At 40.2% G+C, this 23,002-nt stretch overlaps 1 protein-coding gene across 3 annotated transcripts in view; it reads right to left on the bottom strand.

Moving 5' to 3' along the window:
- The window catches only part of bach2b (BTB and CNC homology 1, basic leucine zipper transcription factor 2b), a 107,800-nt gene that overhangs the window by 46,501 nt on the left and 38,297 nt on the right, over positions 1-23,002 (bottom strand). The window contains exon 1 of one of the 3 annotated variants that reach the window (XM_023266445.3): positions 1,839-1,927. The exons of the other annotated variants lie outside the window; for them this stretch is intronic. The gene's annotated coding sequence lies outside the window, so the exon portion shown is untranslated. Of the gene's footprint in view, positions 1-1,838; positions 1,928-23,002 lie in introns of those variants that run through there. 3 annotated transcript variants of the gene reach the window in all.

Genomic DNA, 23,002 nt, shown 5'->3' with positions numbered 1-23,002 from the left:
GGCCATTCTCAGGCTGAGGTTTCTGTGCACTGCACGCAGCAAACTGTAACTTACTGAGTAAGTGAGTAATACATTCCAAGTCTAAGGTTTCTTCCCCTCCTTGAAAAAAGAGCAATGAATTCAGTTAAAAAGAACATCCTCTGTCTTTTCACATCAAAGCAACCAACACAGCATCATCCCTGAAGTAAATTCCTCCCGTTAAGATTGTATGATGAGATTAAAGCCGAGCAGTTTTTGGGGCTTTCCACTCCGACCACAGAAACTAACATCCATGGCTGAAGGCTCCTCATTCTCCATGCTGCTGATAAGCTATACAGCTTTTCAGAAGGTCACTGGGTTGCTCATATTGATCCTGAGATAATATATGCAGGGCAGCCACGTCTGAGACATGTTGCTGATGCTCAGGCTCTGCTGATTACATACTGAGGAATGTGGGAGCATAATGAGGGCGATCCTTTGCCATTTTTGATCACATTGACTCACACGTTCGACAGATTTGTTTGTGCAGTTAAGCCCAAAACACATGTCCTCTCATGAAACATAGATCCTTAAAACCTATTGCATAAAAAGCACAACATCAGCAAGATGCAGCAGGTAAAGTTTTTAGAACAGAAACTTCAAGGAAACACCTGACATGAAACATACAGAGTCATCTCAGGCTACGGCCAGAGTCATTATGCTCAAGTCCATCTGCAAATAGATCGAGTACTTTTCGCTCCAGATAGAAATCAATACAGTCTCCCTGCGCTTCGATCGGTGGACTGAGCAAAAGCAACACAACATCAATTCCTGAGCAAGAAAGCTCAACACAGACGAGTTATTCATGCACCAGATTCAACTGGACTGCAGGAATGTTGTCCTGTGTCTAAGTAAACGTCTGACCCATGGAGGAACCTACTCCAGAATCCCTCCATGTGATGTCCTCAGCTACACTCTCAGGTCTGGATTGGTCAGCTGACCAGGGGAACCCAGGTTAGGGTGATCCCCTGAGCTGTGGACCATCTTGAGGTGCTTCTGCTGCTGACACTGACAAATGAGAGGGCAAGCGAGCAAGCACCCATCTGCTGAGCTGCACAAACCTGCATCTATCTGCAGTCAGTCTAATTAACATCAGAGCTACTTCATCTCGCAGTGTTGGAAAGGTCCAGGCAATGACCTCATGCACATGAATCAATACTCAAACAACTGCCAAGATTTACCTTTTAAAAGAAACAATTAGTGTGGGGCTCTAGCTGCATGGAAACCATCAACGACAGCTGGATTACATACTAAGAAACTCATTACCAGAGCAGGCAACATCTGCATTAAAAATGCATCGAGGACTATCTGTTTGACATCAGGAAAATATTGAGATGGAGGGATGAAAGCTTGAATGAAAACATTTTACTGCTCCAGTCCACACGATTAACAAAAAGATAACTAATGTGCAGGACATCCAAATAGATGGTTAGAACACTCAACCAGGTGTCTGAGGACTATTTTCTGAGACTTGTCTTCAAAACCTGAGTGACATTGCAGTGTCACTCTCGACAAGCTATTTATAGATGTATCTGTGTTGCTGACTAATTGCTCCTGAAGAACCTGCTCACTCTAAAGAACAACATTAAGACAAACAACACCAACCACAGTCATGGTTGAACAAGCTGCCAAATCACAAGCAAATGTCCGTCTGCTATCGAGGAAATATTAGCGTCAATGAAATGCAGTCACTTTCACGGAAGCTACCTGTTGCATATGAAAAAAGCTTCCTTTTCACAAAAATTAAATCACAGTTTCCAATGCAGAGTAACAGAAACAGAGAACCATCGGTGAAAATATCGGCTGCTAGTTGGCATTACCTCAGAAAGGCATCAGCACGGACCCAGTCATCTTGTTATTCCAGTCTTTGCTCTGACAACTTTCTAATGTCTCTCACTGTACGTTACCGACAGCATCTGAGCCTATCAGTGTCTGTGGGTGGTGAGTATGACTGAGCAAGTGAGGTATGTGTGAGTGTGTGTCTGTGTGATAGTTGTGTATGTGTTTGTGTGATGGCATGCCAGAGTATTTTTGGGCCCTGCCTGCTTAAATGCAGCTTGCATGAATCATGACTTCCCACATAGTAGGTCAGTGAGCGGGGTGAGTCATATTGCTGTCTTATATGGTAACACGCTGCACATGTGATAGAAACACTGGGGTTATCTATAGACTGGACTCGCTGCTTCAAATATCTAAAGCAAAGCTACTGTGTCTCGCCTCTGTTCTGGTCTTCACATGATCCCAGGTCTCATTTGTTTTTGTTTAATCTTCGACACATCTCAGAACAAGTATCTTTGACGTTTCTGAATTAGATTTTCAGTTCAGTCTGCTGAGCATTTTGGTGTAATCCATCGTGACTCAGACCCGTTTTGGTTTTCCTCTGACACCGCTTCGGTCTTAAATGTAATACCACAGTACTGCACAACAAGCACAAAGTCTTTGAAACAATCTAGAAAGAATAGCAGCTGCTTATTGCATTTCCTCGCACAGACAGTGACAAGATACACCTGCACACACAATAATCTCTTAGTCTAAACCTCTTCCTGTGTGATTGGCTGAATCAACAAAGAAACAAGTTTGCAGACACCTCAATTTGCAAGTACAGACAACCGACTCACGATGGGATAAAACACCCCAAAACTGTCACTGCCAAGAGGGAAAACGGCCTTTGAAGGATTGGATTAGGCTATGTGTAGAGCTTTCTAGCAGCAGCTCGAGAAAGGAGCAGATCTTGTGCTAATTAGGCTGGTGATTGGCAGGAGAAGGGGCTTCTAGCATGAGCGTGCCCAGGACCGGATTATGTGCTGCATTATTAATGGGGCCCGGTGGAAGCGGGAGGGGCAGGGGTTTTTGTGGTGTGAGGCTTCGTTCGAAACAATAAATTCAGCGCGTGCGTGGAGATAAAAATTCAACCGTCAATTTCACCAAAGCTCACGCTCAGAGCCCTCATGGAAAAAAGGCAAGTGGAAAGTCTCCCCACAGGAAAGAGTTGACACAGAGGCATCGCCCACGTCAAAACCTTCAAAAGCCACGTCTGTATGCATGTATGTGTACGTGCGTGGGTGTGCGTGTGCAATCATGTGTCTATGTGCGAGTGGGCTGCAGGGTACAAGTCTGTTGATACGGCAAAGAAAAGCAGTTTTCACACGTTGCTCTTGCATGTGTGACATCTCAAGTTTTAAGAATATATATATATATATATATATATATATATATATGTTCTTGTGGTAAATGTGCAAAACTGGAACAACTGCATATACCCAGCTGACATCAAAGGGCTGCGAGAGGAAAAAAAGACATCTCCTGATATGACTGATTATAATATCCTTTTGTTGAGCACAAAGAGATATTCAACATGTCTAAAAATGCAGGGCTGGAGCTGGACATCATATTGTTACTTGTTCACAAAACAATGCACTTTGCAGTTTTTGCTTTCTTCTAGCATGAATTTTTTAAAAAATGACAACTTATTCATGTTAGAAGATGACACCTAAATGTCCTCCTTTGACCAAAGCACACAGATTTGGAAGTTTAATTTGAGGACCACCTTGCATCAAATGGATACAGCAGACAAAGCACCTTTATTTATACAGGCAGGGCTCCCTATTTTAAAATCTCTCAGGAGAAATCAGGCTGAGAAGGCTGCATAAAATACAGTGACCCATCCATACAACTAACACTAATAAAAACAATATGTCTGAAAACTGTCACAGAAAATAACCACTGACAACCAAGTCTTGCAGAGTATTGCTTTGGGAGCAAAGTGCAGCTCATTTACTGTGAACTCAATTCTAACTCAAGGGCCAGTGAAACATCATGAGATCAGTCGAGTACAGTTTATGAAACAATACATCCATTGACAAAGCAGTGAGCTACTAATCTATTCAGTCTTATTTATCAAAGTTATTTATTTGATCTCAAGTCAATTTAATTGTAATTTCCTTTAAGCTGATGAAAATTTTGGACAGAAACGGAAAGATTATCCTCACAAAACTGACCCGAGACCTAATCAGAAAGAGACAATTTGACCTGATGAAAAATGTGGTCGATCAGACAAATTTGGCAGAAGACCCCAAATAACATAATTACAGGCAAGCGATGGCAAACTCTATCAACTGAAGTGACTATTATGGAAATAAAGGAGCAAGTCAGGAGATGCAGTTATAGAGTCACACAGGGAGCAGGTCGGGGTGGATGATGGGTGGGCAAAACACTGGACTTTAACACATAAGAATGCTGCTAGGCTGCTAGTCTGTTTCATAACCTGAACCGTGTTTATTATTGAAACCATGATGATGAACAGTCACTATCCTTAACAAAGTGCTTGTTTTGACCCTGATGTTTTTCTAACATAACCAAACCTTTGCTATAGCAGTGTCATTTCACACATTTTGCAATATCCTATCTGTGACACAACTTCTACTGCTATCAGTCATATTGAATTAAAGGTTTTTGAGGTTAAAGGACTGAACAGGCAATGCAACCCAGCTATACTGAAGATAAAGTGGACCTAACCTGACATTCACTGATCAGGTACTGGTTATTCAAAAATAACTACCTATGGAGACCTGGACCTGACAGTCCAACTTATCAGAGATGTTATGTTCTTTATTAATCAAAGCTGTCTGACAACTTAACAACCTGAAAGTGAAATTCCAGACAAAATCATAATTTCCACAACTAATTTTTTACCCTATAACTAACCTTGACTGACTGTGACTGTTACCACAGTAATCCTCCACGGTCTGAAGAGTCACTGTCTTGCTGACTTCCATGTCTGTGGCAACGCTGCTCCAAGATAATCAGCTTGGTCACATAAAAACCCACATGTCATCAGAGCACTGCATGTTTAGAGATCTTCTGTACAGCCGTCGCTGTCAGTTTACTCTGGCTGCAGTGATGCCAGTGTGAGGGACGAGTGAGGAGGGGGGCTGCAACACATTCACATGTTGAAGCACTTGAAGCTGAGCTCACTTGCAATACCCAGCCAGAGAATGGCCATACCAAGTCAGATGAGCGGCAGCAGCTACATAGTGGGGGGGGGAGCTAATTTGGGAAGTGATGTTAGGTTGCATATACACATACACACAGACGCAGCATGCACACATGAGAAAGCACTGCGTGACCAGTTGGTGGTTTACAGAAGTACAGATGCATACGTACACACATCTCTTAAAATGACAAAACATGCGATTTTTCTGCTGTGTGAACAATATGGTATGTTGCTCAAACGTGAAGAAAGGAGTACCCATGATTTAAAATGTCTATAGTGAGTTTGCATGAGGGATTGAGGAGTGAAGAAACATGCAGTATTATATAAAAATATGAAAGAAATTTTGATATTGAATGTAGAAGATCCCTGGTTCGCGTCCCGGCTTTCCCAGGATGTTTCTGTGTGGAGTTTGCATGTTCTCCCTGTGCAGCGTGGGTTTTCACTGGGTCCTCCGGCTTCCTCCCACAGTCCAAAAACATGCTGAGGTTAACTAGTGACTCTAAATTGTCCATAGGTGTGAATGTGAGTGTACTTGGTTGTCTGTCCCTGTGTAGCCCTATGATAGACTGGCAACCTGTCCAGGTTGCCCCTTGCCTTCGCCCTGAGTCGGCTGGGATAGACTCTAGCCTCCCTGTGACCCTACAGAAGATTAAGCGGTGTATAGACAATGCATGGATATTGAATGTGCTTTTATAAGCAACACTATCTTTGCAATATTCTAATTTCATCAGTAAGCAGCAAGTAAGCGTCTATATTTTCATCCTTACACTAGCTCAAAAATGTTTACTGCTCATGCACAATTATGTTTTCATGGGTATCTTAAAACACTTGGTCAATACTTTTGAACAAGATGACTATGCGGTGAATATTTAAACAAACCTTGACCAAGTGTTTTACTTCTAAACTAAGAGTCAGCTGTCTGCATTACAAATTCTCTGCTGTACAGGAATCTCACACCTTTTGTACTGGATATTTAGTGAGAGAGAGTTTGAGACATGATACGTTACACATGCACATAGCTATATACAAAAACAGAAATACATGCAGGGAACTTCAGATGGAAAAGTGATGTGTTGAAAGCTATTAAATGCTTGTTAATCTAGTCTTTTTATTCTCTCTAATCAAATATTTTGTTATCTTTAGAAAAGCCTGAACATGTGTGTTTAGAGTTATTTTTTTATTAAGTGAAGAATGATATGGATATCATTTTGTTACCAACTCAAAATGTCTTCCTCAAAATTCATTATTCAGCTCTAAGAAAAATGGATGCATCTTATAAAGATATAATTAGCAATACTATGCAAGTTGTCAAAAAGCATAATTCAAGATCCACTTACTAGTGCTTTTGTGTCTCTGCTTTCTTGTTTAAATTTTATTATCACATAACTGAACTGAACCATCTCCATGACAACTGGACTAACTCCATCTGTTCAAGAAAGACAGCCTGATGCGGGTAAAAGTTCACCAAAAAAGGAAGTTAGTGAACCTTAAAATATTTTCTTTTTCCAAGACAAAGATGCAATTACATGTAAGGCTCAATAATTGTGCAACTTGCTGAAAAATACATCCCCAGAATTGCAAAATGTACCAAAATTCAGGAATCAACAGGCTGACTGACTGCTGAGAGTAGCCCATGTGTTACCAAGTGTAGAGAGTCTTAAAGGCATCTGCCAGAGAGATCAGTGATACCGATGTCTGTGCATTGAGAGGTAATGTATTGAGATATATTACAGCACCAATGACACCAGTGCACACAACCACTGTTCTCCTTCACCTTGTGTCTCCGTGTAATCTCTCTGCAGTCTGAAAGTATACCTTTCTCACTCTCCATACACAGCATGTATCTGTGGTTTCTGTAACCACTGTGCTCATTTCACAGTATTCGGTGAAGCCAGGCTGTCGGAATCACATGCAAGAGTTTGCAAGTTTCATACGAAGCAATCATTAGTCAGCTGATTTCGCTGATCTGAATGCAGCTCTCTCTAAACATGACTGAGAACTGCTGTAGCTGCAGAACCAGTCGCAAATCTAGCATTGTGTCTTTTCTATATATGCTTATCAAGTCAAATTGCACAGACTCTAAGCTCCACTAGCAGATAAAATTTACAATATCCTCTTAAATGGCAATCAGTTGTAACGCATCAGTGCAAAAAATGTATCATAGGTCTGTCAGAGCTGTCTAAGTACGTCAGCAGGAGTCCTAATTGCTTTGCATGAAGTGTGAGGGCACAGAATGAAAGGTTACAGTTTCAAGTGTGCGCAGAAGTGACACAGAGTGTGGTTTAGTGGCTTTTTGGGCATCGGTCTCGATGACTCAACCTGAGAAGAGAAAGCAGTGCTTATTGATTAGACCCCTTCACACCCCGGAGCATCACAAGTCACAGTGGAAATATTCGAAGGGAGGCGTAGGAGGAGGAAGAACTGTATCTCTGCCTTTTTGACTCTGTTTATACTTCCACAAACAGGAGGGTGGGGGGACCGAGCCCTCAGCCATAAAGTCCTCCCCCGAGCAATTACTGTGTTTGTAACCAGCCTGTGATTTACTTACTCAGAGGTGGGCCAGCCATGTCATACAGCCATTAGAGCAATCTGTGAAACACCGTGTGGCAATCTGACTGCTAATGTTTGCTGTATGCTGTCACATTATGATTGTTCACCAAACACGACTAGTGTATTTTTTAATGAAACCCAAAAAAGTCCTTCAAATTTTCACAACATTTTGACTAAATATCAAGAAATAACAAATTAAGAATGAATGAATTACCAATTAGCAGCTATGAAAAAGTTAAAATGCAGAAAATCAACAAAGCAATTCTAATTCAAGGTCCATTTAAAAGTCTTTTCCAGAGCTTTCAGCTGCATCTCATTGTTGTCATTGGTAAAAATAAGATAAAATAAACAAAATCTCAAGTATATAATAGATGATGCTTCAGTGCTGCCACACTCAAGCATCTGCCTCATGATTAATCTCTTAACATCCTTCCATGGATTTGGATTTTATGGTCGAACCGCAACTTTAACTGCAAATTGTCAGAACGAAGAACACATGTCCGGCTGTTTTTTCTCCCTATAAAATCATGTTTGTTTTGTGAAAGAAGCTGCAGAAACACAAGGATTTAACCACCTACTTGGTTTTGTAGAAATACCTTTAATTGAGACTCATCCATTAAGAAAGTAGTCAATATTTACATTTTGTTTCATTGGCATTGTGTTGTTCTAGCAATCTGCTCTCAAGTGAATTAGTGTCGCTGATTTAGTTATTTAAGCACCAGTTAATGGTTATTTATTGATTATTAGTTAGTGATTTTTATGTACTGTATTGTCATCAGTTTGCAAAATTAATAGCACATTCACACCCTTGCAGCATGAACGCTGCACACAAAGCCTTCGTTCTGCTGGAATACCAAACAGACGTTGTGTGTGGCTCTAAAGGTGCAGGCTGCGGGTCAAATAACTCAGTTACACTCTTGGCTCTGAAGAGATCAATATTTATCTCTGGGACTATTGATTTCTACTTGATTAAAAAACTGAATTTTAACAAGTTCAAGGAGAAGGAGCATTGAGTGCAAAAGCACGGTGGGCGTTTTTTGGACGAGTCATTCAGGCAAGAAACCTGAGCTCACACCAACAACCGTACGCTCCGGCATCAGCATACCACAGCGCTGACACTTAAATATAGTATGTAGTGTGGATGACATTTTTCTGAGCAGTGCGTGATTGATTTTTCCATCACGGCTGGAAATGACTAATCCAATAATCAGTTGAAAGCACCATATCTATAGGCAGCACACAGCAAGTCAGAGCTGGGCTATGTGCTTTCACATATTGATCCTCTTCTGATGTGATTTATTATATACATATACACTCACACATACAGACAGCACATCTTTGTTTGATTTAAACATCCAATTTAACATAAAAATACAGCATTAAAGCCCTCAGTTGTCAGTGTTAGCAATGACTCTGCAGCTTGTGAGTGCAGATAAGCCTGTGTGCTGCCATTTGTTAGTGTCATTACGGCTGTGAGCAGCAAGGCTGACTGATGAAAATAATGCCAAACTGAATGTTCATATCGCCATCTGTCAACACCTCCTTATAAAGATAAACACTCAACCGTCTATTAAAAGGAGAATCTCTTGATAGGACAGAAGCCATTCAGCATTCAGCTGCTTCCCTGCATGTAAATTTCCCTTTCAGAGCAAACATGAAAACAGTGGCTGAGGGAAATTTTTAGGCACTGTTGCATTCACCAGTCAATCAAAGGGGAATTAATGTTACTCATATGCAAATGGTTTATTTTAATTGTAAGTGGGTCAGATTTGTAACCAATTCCCATCAGTCCCTGTAAAAGTCAGGTTCAGAGAGGTGCTCTGTTCGTTCTTTGAACCTGCACTAATCAGTACTGTTATGGATCAAGTGTGCAGTGTTAAAATGGTGGAACAACCTGAGATAATGGGGACACATTTCTATTTTATCATCATATAATTATGCAGTCAACCTGTGAGTTTGAGGCGGTTTCTTATCAGCTGAAACAACAAAAGAAGTAGCTAATTTAAGGCACAGAAAAACAACAAAAGTAGCTAATTTATGCTAGTAAACTACGAAAGTAGCTAAGTTGGTCTACTAAATGACAATGGCCACTAAACTAGGCACCAACGCTGTTTACAAGTGGGTATTATGACACACCATTATCACCCAACACTTAAGTTCCCCATAGACCTTCATAGCTCATTTATAAGTAGGTTATTATTTGCTAACACATTAAACACGGTAACTTCAAACTTCTATTTGACGATTCTTTAATTTTATGGTTTCTGTCTCTGATAAATGGTGTCATTTTGAGGATTATTTAAAAATACAACTTGCCTTCAAACCCGCCTGTCAATGTCTGAGGTTCAGATGGTCATGCGATTATTAAAAATAATGTGCTAATAATTTTGACAGTCACGTGTCAGTGCAAAAAAATTAAATGTTTTGTTCCCCTTAGGCTTTAAGTGAATATCTCTGGATATGTTTTAACTGTTTTTGACCTTTTATTGATTTGTTTGTTGCTCCCTCCAGCAGAAAAATTCTCCAATCAGACATGAAACTTCCTACACTCTTTAAAAATCCTTATTTGGGTTTTCCGATTTTATTTTCTCATTTTAGACATTCATTTATTATTTAGATTAAGAACCTTCCCTCAGTCTCATTAGTTTGTTGATCCATGATTGTTCTACTATTAAATGCTCTTAATTACTGCTGCTACATTAGTGGAGTTCTATATATTAATCTCTGATACTAAAATGGCTTGAATGATTAGTCAGTTAAATTACAGATTAATCAACTATGAAAATATTCATTAGTTGCAGCCCCAATTTAGTCCACCAGCTGAAAATACCATTCTTGATGTGCTACAGACTTGTTGCAGAAAAGAACATTTCCACATTACTTTAAAACTACTTTTCACTCAGAACAGAAATGCTCAGAGACATGCTGCCCTGCGCTCTGCCTTAAAGGTCAACCTCTGCTGCCACTCTCCCTCAGCCTGAAGTCAAGTGCAAAGCAAACACTACGCTGACTAGTGAAGGAGGATGCCAGTGTTCCTCTCAGATCAGCCCCGTGGAACCTCGGGGGGGGGAAAAAAACGCATAGGCAAGCTGCTGCTATTTGCAGATGAGACACAGCGTTGGCTGAAATGACACGTTGGACGGTGGTCTGTGGGAGGACATTGGCTTTTCTAGTGGCACACAGTTCTTGGAAGGCATGATTGATGCACATCTCCGCTCGAGCGTCTTAATCGTTTTAGCTCGTCTGTGGCCGTGCAGCTGCCACACAGTGGACACGGCCTGCGAGAAGGCCACTCTTAAGCTCCAAACAGGGCTAAATGGTCCTTCTTTATCCTGCCGCTGTTTCCTGACCAAGGTCAGCCTCTCTGCACACCACAAATTACTCCCTGAAATGCTGGCAGACTGGGCCGCAGAGAAATTGCCATTTGTTTGTTTATGGCTTTGACTGTGCACTAAGTCCCCTATCGTAAGAGGCTATATTTAGCCGCTTAATCCTTCAATGGATTTATAATGGCCCAGACTGGCCAGATGACAAAAATAAACATAAAAAGCTTCATGTATGCTGGGTTTATGTCTGATCTGTCATTATTTTTGCCCTTTACATTTCCATTATGAAAAAAGAAAAATCTCTGCATCTTACAGTTTTGAAAAATGATTTGCTGTATACAGTTGTCAGCCTTATTATGGAACAGGAGAGCATGTTTTATTATAAATGGCGGGATTATGAAGGGGGACTTCAGCAGCAAGTGTTAGAAACGACAAGTTTGTCATGAACAGCGTCTAATTAAATTCTTTCATATGTCTCACAGAAACCCTGGAAATTCTGCCCTGCACACTCTTTACTGCACAGCTAATCTGCTGAGGTGGGTGGGGACAAACATTACCACACACTCAGACTGCATGAACTTTCCCTCAGGCTTTTATCCAGTTCAAACTCTTCTACCTGTCAGGAATCCGGAAAACATTAACATTTAGCAGCTTGGCTCGGCTGGGCTTCAACCTCTTGCTCTTTAATACATTTAAAGCATCACCTTAGGACCTGGGATCTATTCTCATATCATCTTTCCATCATGCTTGGCTCAGTGCCCTGCTGCAAGCCAATGGATACCCCAGAAATCCTACCAAAATAAACAACACATGTGTTTTTGAACATATATGGTGAATGGTACACTTTTTTTTTCTTTATCTTTTTCTTGTTTTGGTTTGTTTTATTTTGTTTTTATTTTACAATTTTGAGTTTATCTGTGCCCTAAAATCTTGCAAACCTGTAGATATAGGCAGTGGAAAGCAGCCACAGTGAAAACAACAAAGTGCTAGATAATGGCAAAGCTGACATGGATATTTGGAGGAATGCAGGACTTCAAATGCAAGTTACTCTGCTTGAGTGAGCCAATCAATATGCCTGAAAAGGCAAGTTTCAGATGCTTTAGTAGTTTAGCCTTTTCAAGTCTTTTTTTCTGTTTTCTAGTAGAAACTATATCAGTAACTATATCAACCTTAAGTAGTTACCTCTTTACCCTCAAAGTACAATTCCCATTCACTGCAGCTTGAATCTCATTTTAGTAGCTTTGTTATGATTCCTTATCTTTTTTTCATATCAAGAAGTCCACAGTTCATATGAATTATTCACACTGGAGGTCAAACTAAAGGTGAATGCCCCTGAAATTGTGATAATAGCTAAGAGCACACAATTATAATGAGCACAATGAGTTCAATTTGAACCAAGAGCTCTGTTATTGCAGATGTCATCAGTCTTCAGCAGTTAACCCTGACCCGAAGATCACACCATAGTGGCTATTAAAACACTATTTCGAAAGGGTTTTCTGAGCTTGGAAAGTATAAAGAGGTTAACCTGGTGACTACATTGTCATTATTACTAACAGAAATGGAGGTCAAAACAAGATCCAAGCCTTGTTAAATCAGAATAGTCATTATTATTATTTCAACATTTAAATAATAAGCAACACAAGTATGTTAATGTCATCTTCTTATGTAGCAGAAATATCATTAGGGACAATATGAAGTGACAAGATAACATTTCCCCCCCCCAAATTGTTCATGTTTTGGTCATTATTTTGTCTATTGTGCCTGTTAGATAGCACTAGCATGCTTTACATTCAGGCAAGCAAGATGTCTACAATACAAAAATTCCCATTGTGTGCATAATGTAAGAGATAACAGAAAAAGATTCAGGCCAAACATGATTATTTCCTCACAGTGAATCAGGAAAGCAGTGCAGTTTCACAGGAAAACTGTCATACAGGGAAAACCGAACAAGCAGACATGTGCTGCAGATGAGGAAACACACGGGAAAAGGATGTTTCAGTGATGCAAAGCATATCTGAGCTCTCCGCACCACGGTGAGATAAAACCACGTATTCAGGGATAATGTGATAGCAGGTGATTTATTTTCCCGCTGCTGATGAATGGGCCCTGTTCCACATGTCAGAAGTAGGTATTCAACCCTAACCAGCTGCCCTCTCTGCCCTCCATCCATGGTGAAGCCCTACTGATGTCCCAGTTTCCCGTGCACAGCCCCAGCTCCCTGCTCAATAAGTCCTAATGTATAGCCGCCCATCGACGCTCAGCCCACATGAGCTCAATAACCCTATGGATGCACACTCCGGCCTCAGCTGCTGCAAATGCCATCAAGTATAGGCCCAGTCGCACTTTTATACATCTCATCACACCAGAAAGCATTGATCAATAGCAATGATCCATGAGAATATGACCTGAAAGTGCACAAGCATTTGAACGCTGTCACTTTTCCAGAAACTGTGCTGCTATTTAACACCTACAATTAAAGCAATAAAGGAAAATTCATTGGTCACGTGTGGAATGGTGAGAACGTGCACACTGCGGTATCAGTTTTGTGTTTTTGGTTAGTCTGCTGAGACTGTTTTCTCAGTACGGTGAGTAAAATATTTCCACATTTGGCTCCAGGCAGTATATTGGCAAACAGGCTTATGTAGAACTGGAAGCGTTTCAGTGAAAGTTGGACGGTTTACTACAGGTTGTTGCTGCTCTTTGTTGAGCGGAGCAGAATACCGGAGGTTGTGCCAATATCAAATAACTCATACACCACCAGTACTGGTTGCTTAGTCAAATTCAACACTGTTTTCACTGATGTGTGCTGTCATGTCAGTGTATGTGAATGTGTCACCCTGAATCAGGTTATGACATACAACAGGCTGTAAAAAATATATCTCATGCATCATGCATACACAAGTGGAGACTTATGATTTGGACTGCAGACGTTGAAAATATCTAAAAATGCAGTATTGCTATAGAGCTTTCTTTTTTCTTTTTATCTAATAAAACTTGGTTAAATGCTATTAAGATCTTAAAAAATGTGACATTTTTAAGCTACATCTAACTTTTGTTTCAACTCTACATTGATGACTTTAACATTCAGCAGGATATATCAGACATACTGTATGTTTCTGCAAAAGTTGTGCAAAAGCAGTTAAAAGTAACATCCTCCACAGTCAAAGCCACATACTGTGTATAAGACTGTATATATCAGTTTCATTGCTATACCACCACATCAAACAACTATCCTGCGAATGTCTTGAAAATTGTTTCTCTAGTACCTCTTTTGCTTCATTAAACACTATGAGTCGGTACTGAAAGTGTGACAACTCTGCATTCCTTCAGTGAGTTTTGAGGCAGTATCTGTGTGGACACAAGCTTCAGCATGAGCTCAGTTTACTAGTGTGGCTCAGCAGTGCCTCTGGTCCTCACTCGCCTCATTTGGTGAACTTTTCCCACCTCTGCAGTTTGCAGAACTCGTAAAAACTCCAGCCCAGACTTCACCTGTCAGGGCAACAGCCTGCAGTGAGTCGCGGTCTGTTTAACAGACCTCCACCGACTGAAGGTTATTTGAGGGAAGAGCTGATGTAAGCTACGACGACCGCCGCTGTTTAGCCTCAGGACTGTAGGATACCTTCAGAAACATACATTCTAAGTTTGTTTTTACTCCTCGTTGCTTGACTTGCTCTGTAATTCAAATACGACAGACCGAATATCACCTAATGGTATGTGACAAGCTGACTTATTCTGAACTCTTTCACATCCTGTGTGACTGTCGTAATCTTATTTCAAACAGTTGCTCGGGCTCGTCACAACAAACTCTCTGCAACGAGGTGACGGGAGGCGGGAGGCGGGAGGGAGGGGAGGCTGGGACGGTGGAAAAGGGCCACAGAGGAGCCTCGTAAACAGCTCACAAAGCACCGGGGTTGCCGCAGGACATGCATCCCCTCCCATTCTTATACTCACACACTGTGCACTGATGGAGGTGGCGGCAGTAGGAGTGGGAGGAGGTGGGGGCATTTGGACTCTATTTCACTTCCCCATTCCCACAGAGCAGTGCAGGGCCACCCACATTCATGTGCCCATGAGAGATGTCCGTGCTGTGTCGAGGGATTAGTCAGTGTGAGCAGTGTGTTTAGCACCAAAAGGACCTGTCTCATAAATCTTTAGATTCCCAAAATCAATAACATCAGTCGCTGTCCACAAGTTTGAAAATGTGTCAGAGAAGTTAAGTTATTTTAACCTGTTTCCAGGACAAATTATCTTGTTTCAGGAACTTATGAAATGAGTGTGAGACAAAATTCACAATGTTCTGTTTGATGAGCTGATCCCAATCATCCTGATATTATTTTGTATCATGTCTTCATTTACACTGTATTGAACACATAGCAGAGAAAATTAAATCGTATATATTTATATCAAATGAACTATCAATGAAGTTAATTGCTTGAGGGATGCAGGTACACAGTATAGTAATCCCTTTAAGTATTCCCACTATGTATGTCCTGTTCGCTTTCTGTACTGATGTACCTCCATTTTAAACACCTGTTTTATCCATGAAGCTTCCTGTATATTTGGACCCTAGAGCTATTACAAGCAACATTCATCCATACTGGATGACTCAACACTTTGTGATTTATATCCATTTGCTAAGTGCAATGCCAGTGCATTAGTAGTGTTGCCCATACACTATGTACAATGCAGAAAGTGAGGGTGAGGATGTCAGGGTGGTGGATGGGTGTGTAGCACATCTGACTATTAGGTAAGATGGATGGTAACTGAATTAATCACAGAAAGGCAGTTTTTTTTTTAAACACATGATTTCATGCTTTGTGTGAATGTTGCAGAAAGTGAAGATTTTGATTTTAGCAGAGATTTCAGCAAAATCCTTTAATCTTGGCAATAGTGGTCATATGGCAGTCTGAACATTATGTTACCAGTGGAGTTTACTGATTCATTAGTTGGTTATAGATACTGCTACATGTTTTTAAAATGATGATTTGATGACTGCTTTCTGTTATAGCTCATGCACATATTGCATCATTGGAGCTTTTTCTGAATTTAGATCTTGCTAACTACATTTAACTGCATGTCTTCTCTGTACTTGTATGACCACAAGTGCTCCATGTGATGGTATTAAAAGCTTTGAGGTGCATAAAAGCACACACCTTCATTAGGTTAGTAACTGTGATCTTGGTTTATGACTGTGTACATTTGGACTCTTCACAGCATAGAAAGCAGAGGAGGAACTACTAATGTTGACAATGGCTGCATTCCATTTAGGTGCTCCCTGTTATTATGCAGGTGACTTTAATGGCAGGTTTCCCTGGAATAGATCTATCATTAATGTTATTAGTACCACATGTGCTTTTGCTGTGACAATCAGAATGTCCGTAAGATCTCCGGGGAAGCCTTCAGCACACGGAAGATTCTTCTGCTTGCTTTTAAACAACAAAAAAAGACAAAACAGAAAAGACAAAAACATGCAGAAATGGATTTTTGGAATGCCCAAAAGGCTTCTACACCCAGTGGGAATAAGGTGGTGACAGGATTAACCCTTTCATAAATGCACAACTTGCAGTGAATCCAAAAACAAATCTATATTTCATGAATTTAACTTCCAAATGTTGAAATAAATAATTCATTAAATAAACCACATGTACAGTGACTTCTTGGAACAGCTGCAGTAATGTGAGCACCTATTTCAGAAATGTATCTTGGGGCAGTTCTGGTTCTTTTTACGTTTGTAATCTGGCGAGATCATTTTATGACTAGGGCTTGCAATCGCTTTATGAGGCCACTCACTGATACAGCAAAGAATTTCCAAGCCCTTTATCTTAACTTTAATCAAATAAAACCTCAAACTGTAACCCTGACTTTATCCTGAGCCCTTTTGAAGTTGTACCAGAATACAGAAATGCCCCCACTGCGCTGGTCTTGAACAGAAATCTGTCCACACAAATATAGGAAGACATACTCACATACACAAACATACACACAGAAGAATGCTCTGAAGTCTGAAACTTTTTTTTTCACCCTGTGCCTCTGAGTCATAATATGAAGGAGGAAGCCAGGAATGAGTCAGAAAATGTTCCACAAGCCTAATAGTACATCTCAGTGCTGCATGAATGACTCTCAGGGACTGTTTGTCTCTTGACACAATAAATAACTCCAGTGACGAGACTGAACTTGCCGTCTGTTGTTTGGTGATACTTTTTTTCTGCAACAAGAACTACAACAAACACTGATGCAGCGTGAAGCGCTGTGGGGGTAAAACCGGACTGGTTTCCTGAAGTGAACTGGTTACCCTGCCTATGCGGCCACCTCTGATGACAGTGTAATTCATTCGAGTGAGAACTTCAAATACAAAGCAGATGCATTGTCTGGCAGTAACGCAACACCATTCTCCGGCGAAAAATCTGAAAAATATATATACGGCCCTCTGTGCAGCCGCTCTTTGAAATTTTACTCCATGGTGCAAATTAATTGGCTTTGCAGATGAAAGAAATGTGCATTGTTAAGTGCTAAGTGCTGAATTGAGGGGCTTAGTGGAGCGGCGTCACTTCAAAGCTCCACCAATTACGTCGGGTATCCCCGCTCCGCTGAGAGGGGCGAGGCGTGAGGCGAGGGGGGATGGAAGGCAGAGAGGAGCATCCTGGGTAGTCATCAATTCAAGCTTTGACTCAGGTCTGTCAGTGTGCCTGTCCAACTGACTCTCCACCTTACACATGAGGAATCTCTTTGTGTTAGACTGGATTTATGAGTCTGTTACACGTTCGCTAATTATTTCAACGGAGGTTTGAAACAATGCTGTAGAATCTAGTCTTTGTCTTCACCCGCTGGTGGCTTATTTCTGCCTCAAGATCAGCTTAAACCTACTGCATGGATCCCTATTATGCATGAATTCAAACGAGACAGATCTTTCACCAGAGATTTAATGCTCTGGAAAAACCCCATTAGGTGCATTGACAGTGTCTAAAAATATTTTCATTCAAGGTTAAGGTTAGACAACTCGATTACTTGGTGAAGGTAGGTGAAAAAAAAACAAACATGAACCTAAACCTCACCTTTAACCTCACTAACCTCTGCAGATCTGGTTTCAGGTTTTGCACTGTTCAGTGGCATTAACTGCTAACTGACCTCAAGCTGGATTCTTTTATACACATTAGAGACTCTAAAGATTCATGAGCTGATGTTTTTTTCATAACTCTTGCAACTGCTTTTGCGCCGTTATAAATTTGTGTGCTGATTTGTGCTTGTATCTTTATGAATGTTTCATGTTCTCAGGTCTCTTCTGGAAATTATTTCTCAATCTTAAGGCTACCTGATTAGAGTTTTTGTAAATGATATATCCTGCACATCCATTACTTCCCCTCTTGCTGCTTAAAGTGGACACTACTTTGTGAGTGTCAGTTCTGGATGCTACACAGTTGTCCATTGTCAACACAATTGGCAGGCATAATGCACTGGACTGGGGATGCAAAATAAATCATGTCATAATGATTGTTCTTTTTGCTTTTTGTTAGCAATTACCAGGCATAGGTAGGCTTACTTAGACTTTTTTTAATGTATACATTTAAATAATGATTGTATCTAAACTTGCAATGCTAAATGTGAATGTTTAATCATAATCTTGGCAACGGCATTTTTGTCTTATCTAAAGTTCTTCTTATTAGCTTTTTCCAGAGCTTTGAACCTCTTGCAAATTAGTTGGGCTCCAGCTTTATCACATTTTGGGTTTTTCCCCTGAAGAAAACTTTCTATACTTTATTCAAAAAGTTTCACGATTTACCCAAATGATTAACTTTACTCAGTTTTTGGCTAAAGAAGACCATTAGACACAGTTGCAAGCTCTGAAAAAAGCTAAAGTGAACTGTTGATATTATATTGCCAAACTGTATTTGTATAGTGGACAGTTTTTCATAGGAGCAAAGTGATCGAAGTGATTGTAGTTTTCTTCAGCTGACACTTGTTTTCATCTTTCCTCGATCTATTGATCTTTTTTCTTTTAGCTGATGAATCATTTAATCCATAAATTAATAATCTGAACCACAACTTCTCAGAGCCCAAGCTCTTCATCTTAGCATGCCATCAATTTTCCAACCGAAAGCTCAAAACACGGTTTCAGAAAATCCTCACATCTAAGCAGCAGGTATCAGAGAATGCATGACATGTTTGTCTGATAGATGATTTAAGTGATTAAGCCAATATTATAACTGTTGGTGACTCATTTGCTGATTTACTCAATTATTTTTTTCTGGTTCTGAGAGAAGGCAGTTTGCTACAAAAGATGGAAAAAGTTTGACAAATATCATGATGCCAAAATTAACAATATAACCATGCTCATGATTTTAGCTATAATCTTGCAACCCTAATTCAAAGTGACAGTTATTCTGTTTACTGTCAAAACACCGGCCTGTTAGCAGATGACACATGATAAATTACCACATCACAGGCATCCTAACAAACAAAGGAAGTGACAGGATTCTAACTCGATATAATGCAGAAAATATGCACATCAATGCAAAACCAAACTTCTTTTACAGACATAAAAGCTTCATCAGCAGATTAGAAAATTAAGTTCTTTCTAACTGCAGTGTAGAAACTTAAACTGCTGCTTCTCCTCCTCTTGAGATTAAACAGAAGCTGCAGGGCATCAGCTCAAGAGATGACCGGCAGAAGATTTCCTGTCTTACTCCATGTTGAGAGAAGGATGAGAATTCCTATCGTTTCTACCTGCTCTGCTGCTGCAGGAACCACGGGGGAAACGCAGCCATTCATCAAACTGCTGGGCAGCTCCTGGAAGAGCCCCGCTGTCTGAAGCAGAGCCAACTTGGTCAGGCTATTTACCCTTCAAGGAGTGTGCAGCGAGTGCAGGGAAAATAATCACATGGAAAAGTAAAGAGGGGGTTCGCATCATCATCATCGTGTGGAATCAGGAATTTTACGGCGGCTGTTTGAAAGGACTTATTCATTAAGTAACCCAAACTAAACACCACATGTGTGGTTACGTTATATTTCTGTGCTTTTAAAGCTGACAAAATGTCAAAGGATCGCCATTATTACCTTTAATACATCTTTTAGGGAGCATATCCATACCAAATTGTGTGCCAGACTATGACGCAGATGTGGAGATATTTCACGGAATAAGTGAACGCTTATGTGAGAACATTATTAGGATCCATCCTCTGGGGACAACAAAAAGCCGAACCTTATTCCAGTGTAACCTATCAGATATTGAGACATTTCACTTAAAATCCAAAAATTCAAGGTCGTTTTCGTGCTGACAAAGAAAGAAGAAAATCACCAAAGTTGTGACGATTCTTCCTCTGAGGACCGTGAATGTCAAAAATGTTGCAACAATCACAAACGCTACACAGACCGTTACACTGACTGGTCGACCCAATTACTGACATTGACGGTTTACTGTAAGTTCACATCAAAATTTTATAGTAATACCTTAGTCATATCATAATAATAAACTTAGTAATGAGTCAGTTTATAAGAACAGTTGTCGATTCCTAGTTTTAAACTGTATACATTTCATTTTGAAACCAAACTCTCGTGCTAACTCTTTCCCAGTGGGAGGATGAAAGCTGTTGTAAAATCATCAGGTCTCAGTGAAACTCTAACCTTCCAGCAGGAAGACCACTCAATCACCCACAGGAATCGTCCCAGCAGAAGCTCTCTGATTTATTTCACAATCCAATAAAAACTCTGGGCGTGAGAGTGGTACGGAGGAGGGGGGTGAGAGTCCGTCAATGTCGCAAAACCGCCGAGACGTCGTCGTATTTAACCGCCCATCGACCGGGTCTCTTCCTCCTCTGTTGGCGAGCAGGTAGGACCCCTCCCTGTTGATGAGTTGGGTCTGTATGGGAGACTCAACAATGCACAGAGACGGGAGGCTGAAGGGACCCATCAATGAGTGTCTTTCTCCCTGGGGAGCCACCGTTTACTCAGCACAGGGCGGGCTGGAAAGCAGCACAATGGGCCTCTGCGCCTAATATTGATGTCATACTACTCATCTCCACATTATCCCTGCTATTGATTAGTCTGATCTCAGCCTGAAGCGCTGGGGAGCAACAACAAACACAGCTCTTTTTTCTCTCCTCTCTTTTCATCATCCCACGGACTCCCACATACTCCGAGAGAACCGATTCTCTTTTTTTTGTTTTTAAAATTTATTTCCAGCCTCCACCCGGAATCTCTCGCACAGTACGCTTATGGTTTATCGATCAGAGCCGTATCAATACTGCTGAGATTCTCAAGTCCTGAACTGTGCAATCACACAGAATGAGTAGAAGCTTTTCATCTCTCTTGGTTAAATTGGTTTTACAGCAAAGAGATCATTAGGAAGGCACAGTTTGGTGCTCAGAAAGCTGCGCTCAGCCCGCATCATGATTCATTTACTGAACACAGAGTAAACAGCTCAATAAGAATATTGACATGTTACTGTATGACAACTTTGGCATTGATTCAGCTTGTGTCAGATGTGATTGTTGACTTGTGAGATGCAAGTTGGTGCAGAAGAAACTCTGAAGATGCTGGCACGTCATGCTAACAGCAAATTAATTACTCACAGACAACCCTGAGCTGCAAGGAGATTTACAGTAAGTGGAAAATGTGAATCACCCACTGTGACGCTTCAAACCCCCCCCCAAAAAAGAAAAAGAAATCAGTGGAAATGTCGGCTGCGCCTACTACCCCTCATTGTTTCCACACAGGAAAATGTACAGGGCTTTAAACATATTCATAAAATCTAACTGTATCACATCCCTGACTGCAGGATAACTGTCTCTGCTGAGGAAGGAAGTGGGCAGAAGGCTGTTTTCATCTAATGCATGATGACTAAGTGTATGGCATTTAGCAAAAGCCTCTATTGATACATTGCAAGATCTAATGTCAGTGTTCCACAGTGCAAAATAAAAATGCATCTTTGCAAATCACATCCAGTGTTAGATCTATTACAAGCTGAAGTCATTTTTTTACTCCTCCCAAAGTGCAGAAAAAGCAAAGCAGACATAATGTATCAAAACTTAAAGTACACTGTACAGAATGGCTGCTTGGACTTGTACTAAACAACTATTCTTTAGCTTAAGAAGAGTGATGAAATGTGTTGAGTGCCTCTTTCAAGTCTGCAAAATAACTATTGCTGTCAAATAAATGAAGCAAAATTAAAAGTAAAATATTTCCACTAAAAAGTCAGAGGAGTATAAAAACCTTGAAACTATTTGAATACATGCTTTTTCCACTGCTACAAAGACTGACCTTGATCATACTGAAAAGAAGTGAAGTTGTTTTCTTTAGCAGATTGATGATAAAAAGTAATCTGCCTTATTAATTAGTAATTCATTACTCTAGCATGTAGTTTTGGGCCATGTGAGAGACACATTTGACCTTACAATCAACAGATTTTTTGTGATCTTCTTAGATATATCCTTTGTTTTTTTTTTTGGTTTTTTTTGTTTTTTTTAAACTTCCTTTTCAACAAACTATCTTTGCAGTGTGTTATTGCTTCTGGCCCGCAACAGAAATCCCCCTGACCGCAAGAAAATAAATTTGACTTGACACATTAACATTAAAATTTCAGGTTTTTTAAATACTGTTGTTTATTTTACAAGTTTAACTCTCTGAACCCTTAAACCCACACGTGGTTTTAAAAGGTATGCTCTTCTTCTTCTTTTTTTAAAAAAAAATTATCCAAATTACACCATCTGTCAGAGTCATAATCTGTAAAAACAGAAAGAATTGCCGGCTATTCAGCTTTCTGACGGCCTTTGAACTTATCACGTGTGATATATAGTTTAGTAAATATATCCAAATATAAGCTTAAAATCATGATATTTCATCAAAATCACAGTATCCTAAATGTCATATGTAAAAGATTGCCCAAAATAAAAATACACTAACAAGATTCTGTAAAAACTAAAAAGTCTGCACTCCTCAAAGCATCCATTAGTGACTCAGCTGCAACACAGTCTTGTGACAAAAATGTAGCGACTGTTTGGCTAAACTGCAGGTTGTATTTACACAGAGCAGATAAGAGATAAGTATGGAAACAAATTCAAAATGTAAGTAGTAAAATATCAACAGTATGCAGAGCCAGTATTTTTTGAGGAATGATAACACC

The sequence above is a fragment of the Amphiprion ocellaris genome, chromosome 12 (genome assembly GCF_022539595.1).
Source record: "Amphiprion ocellaris isolate individual 3 ecotype Okinawa chromosome 12, ASM2253959v1, whole genome shotgun sequence".
Taxonomy (NCBI): Eukaryota; Metazoa; Chordata; class Actinopteri; family Pomacentridae; genus Amphiprion; species Amphiprion ocellaris.
The sequence above is the reverse complement of the archived record's forward strand: the minus strand, read 5'-3'. Positions and strand labels throughout refer to the sequence as shown.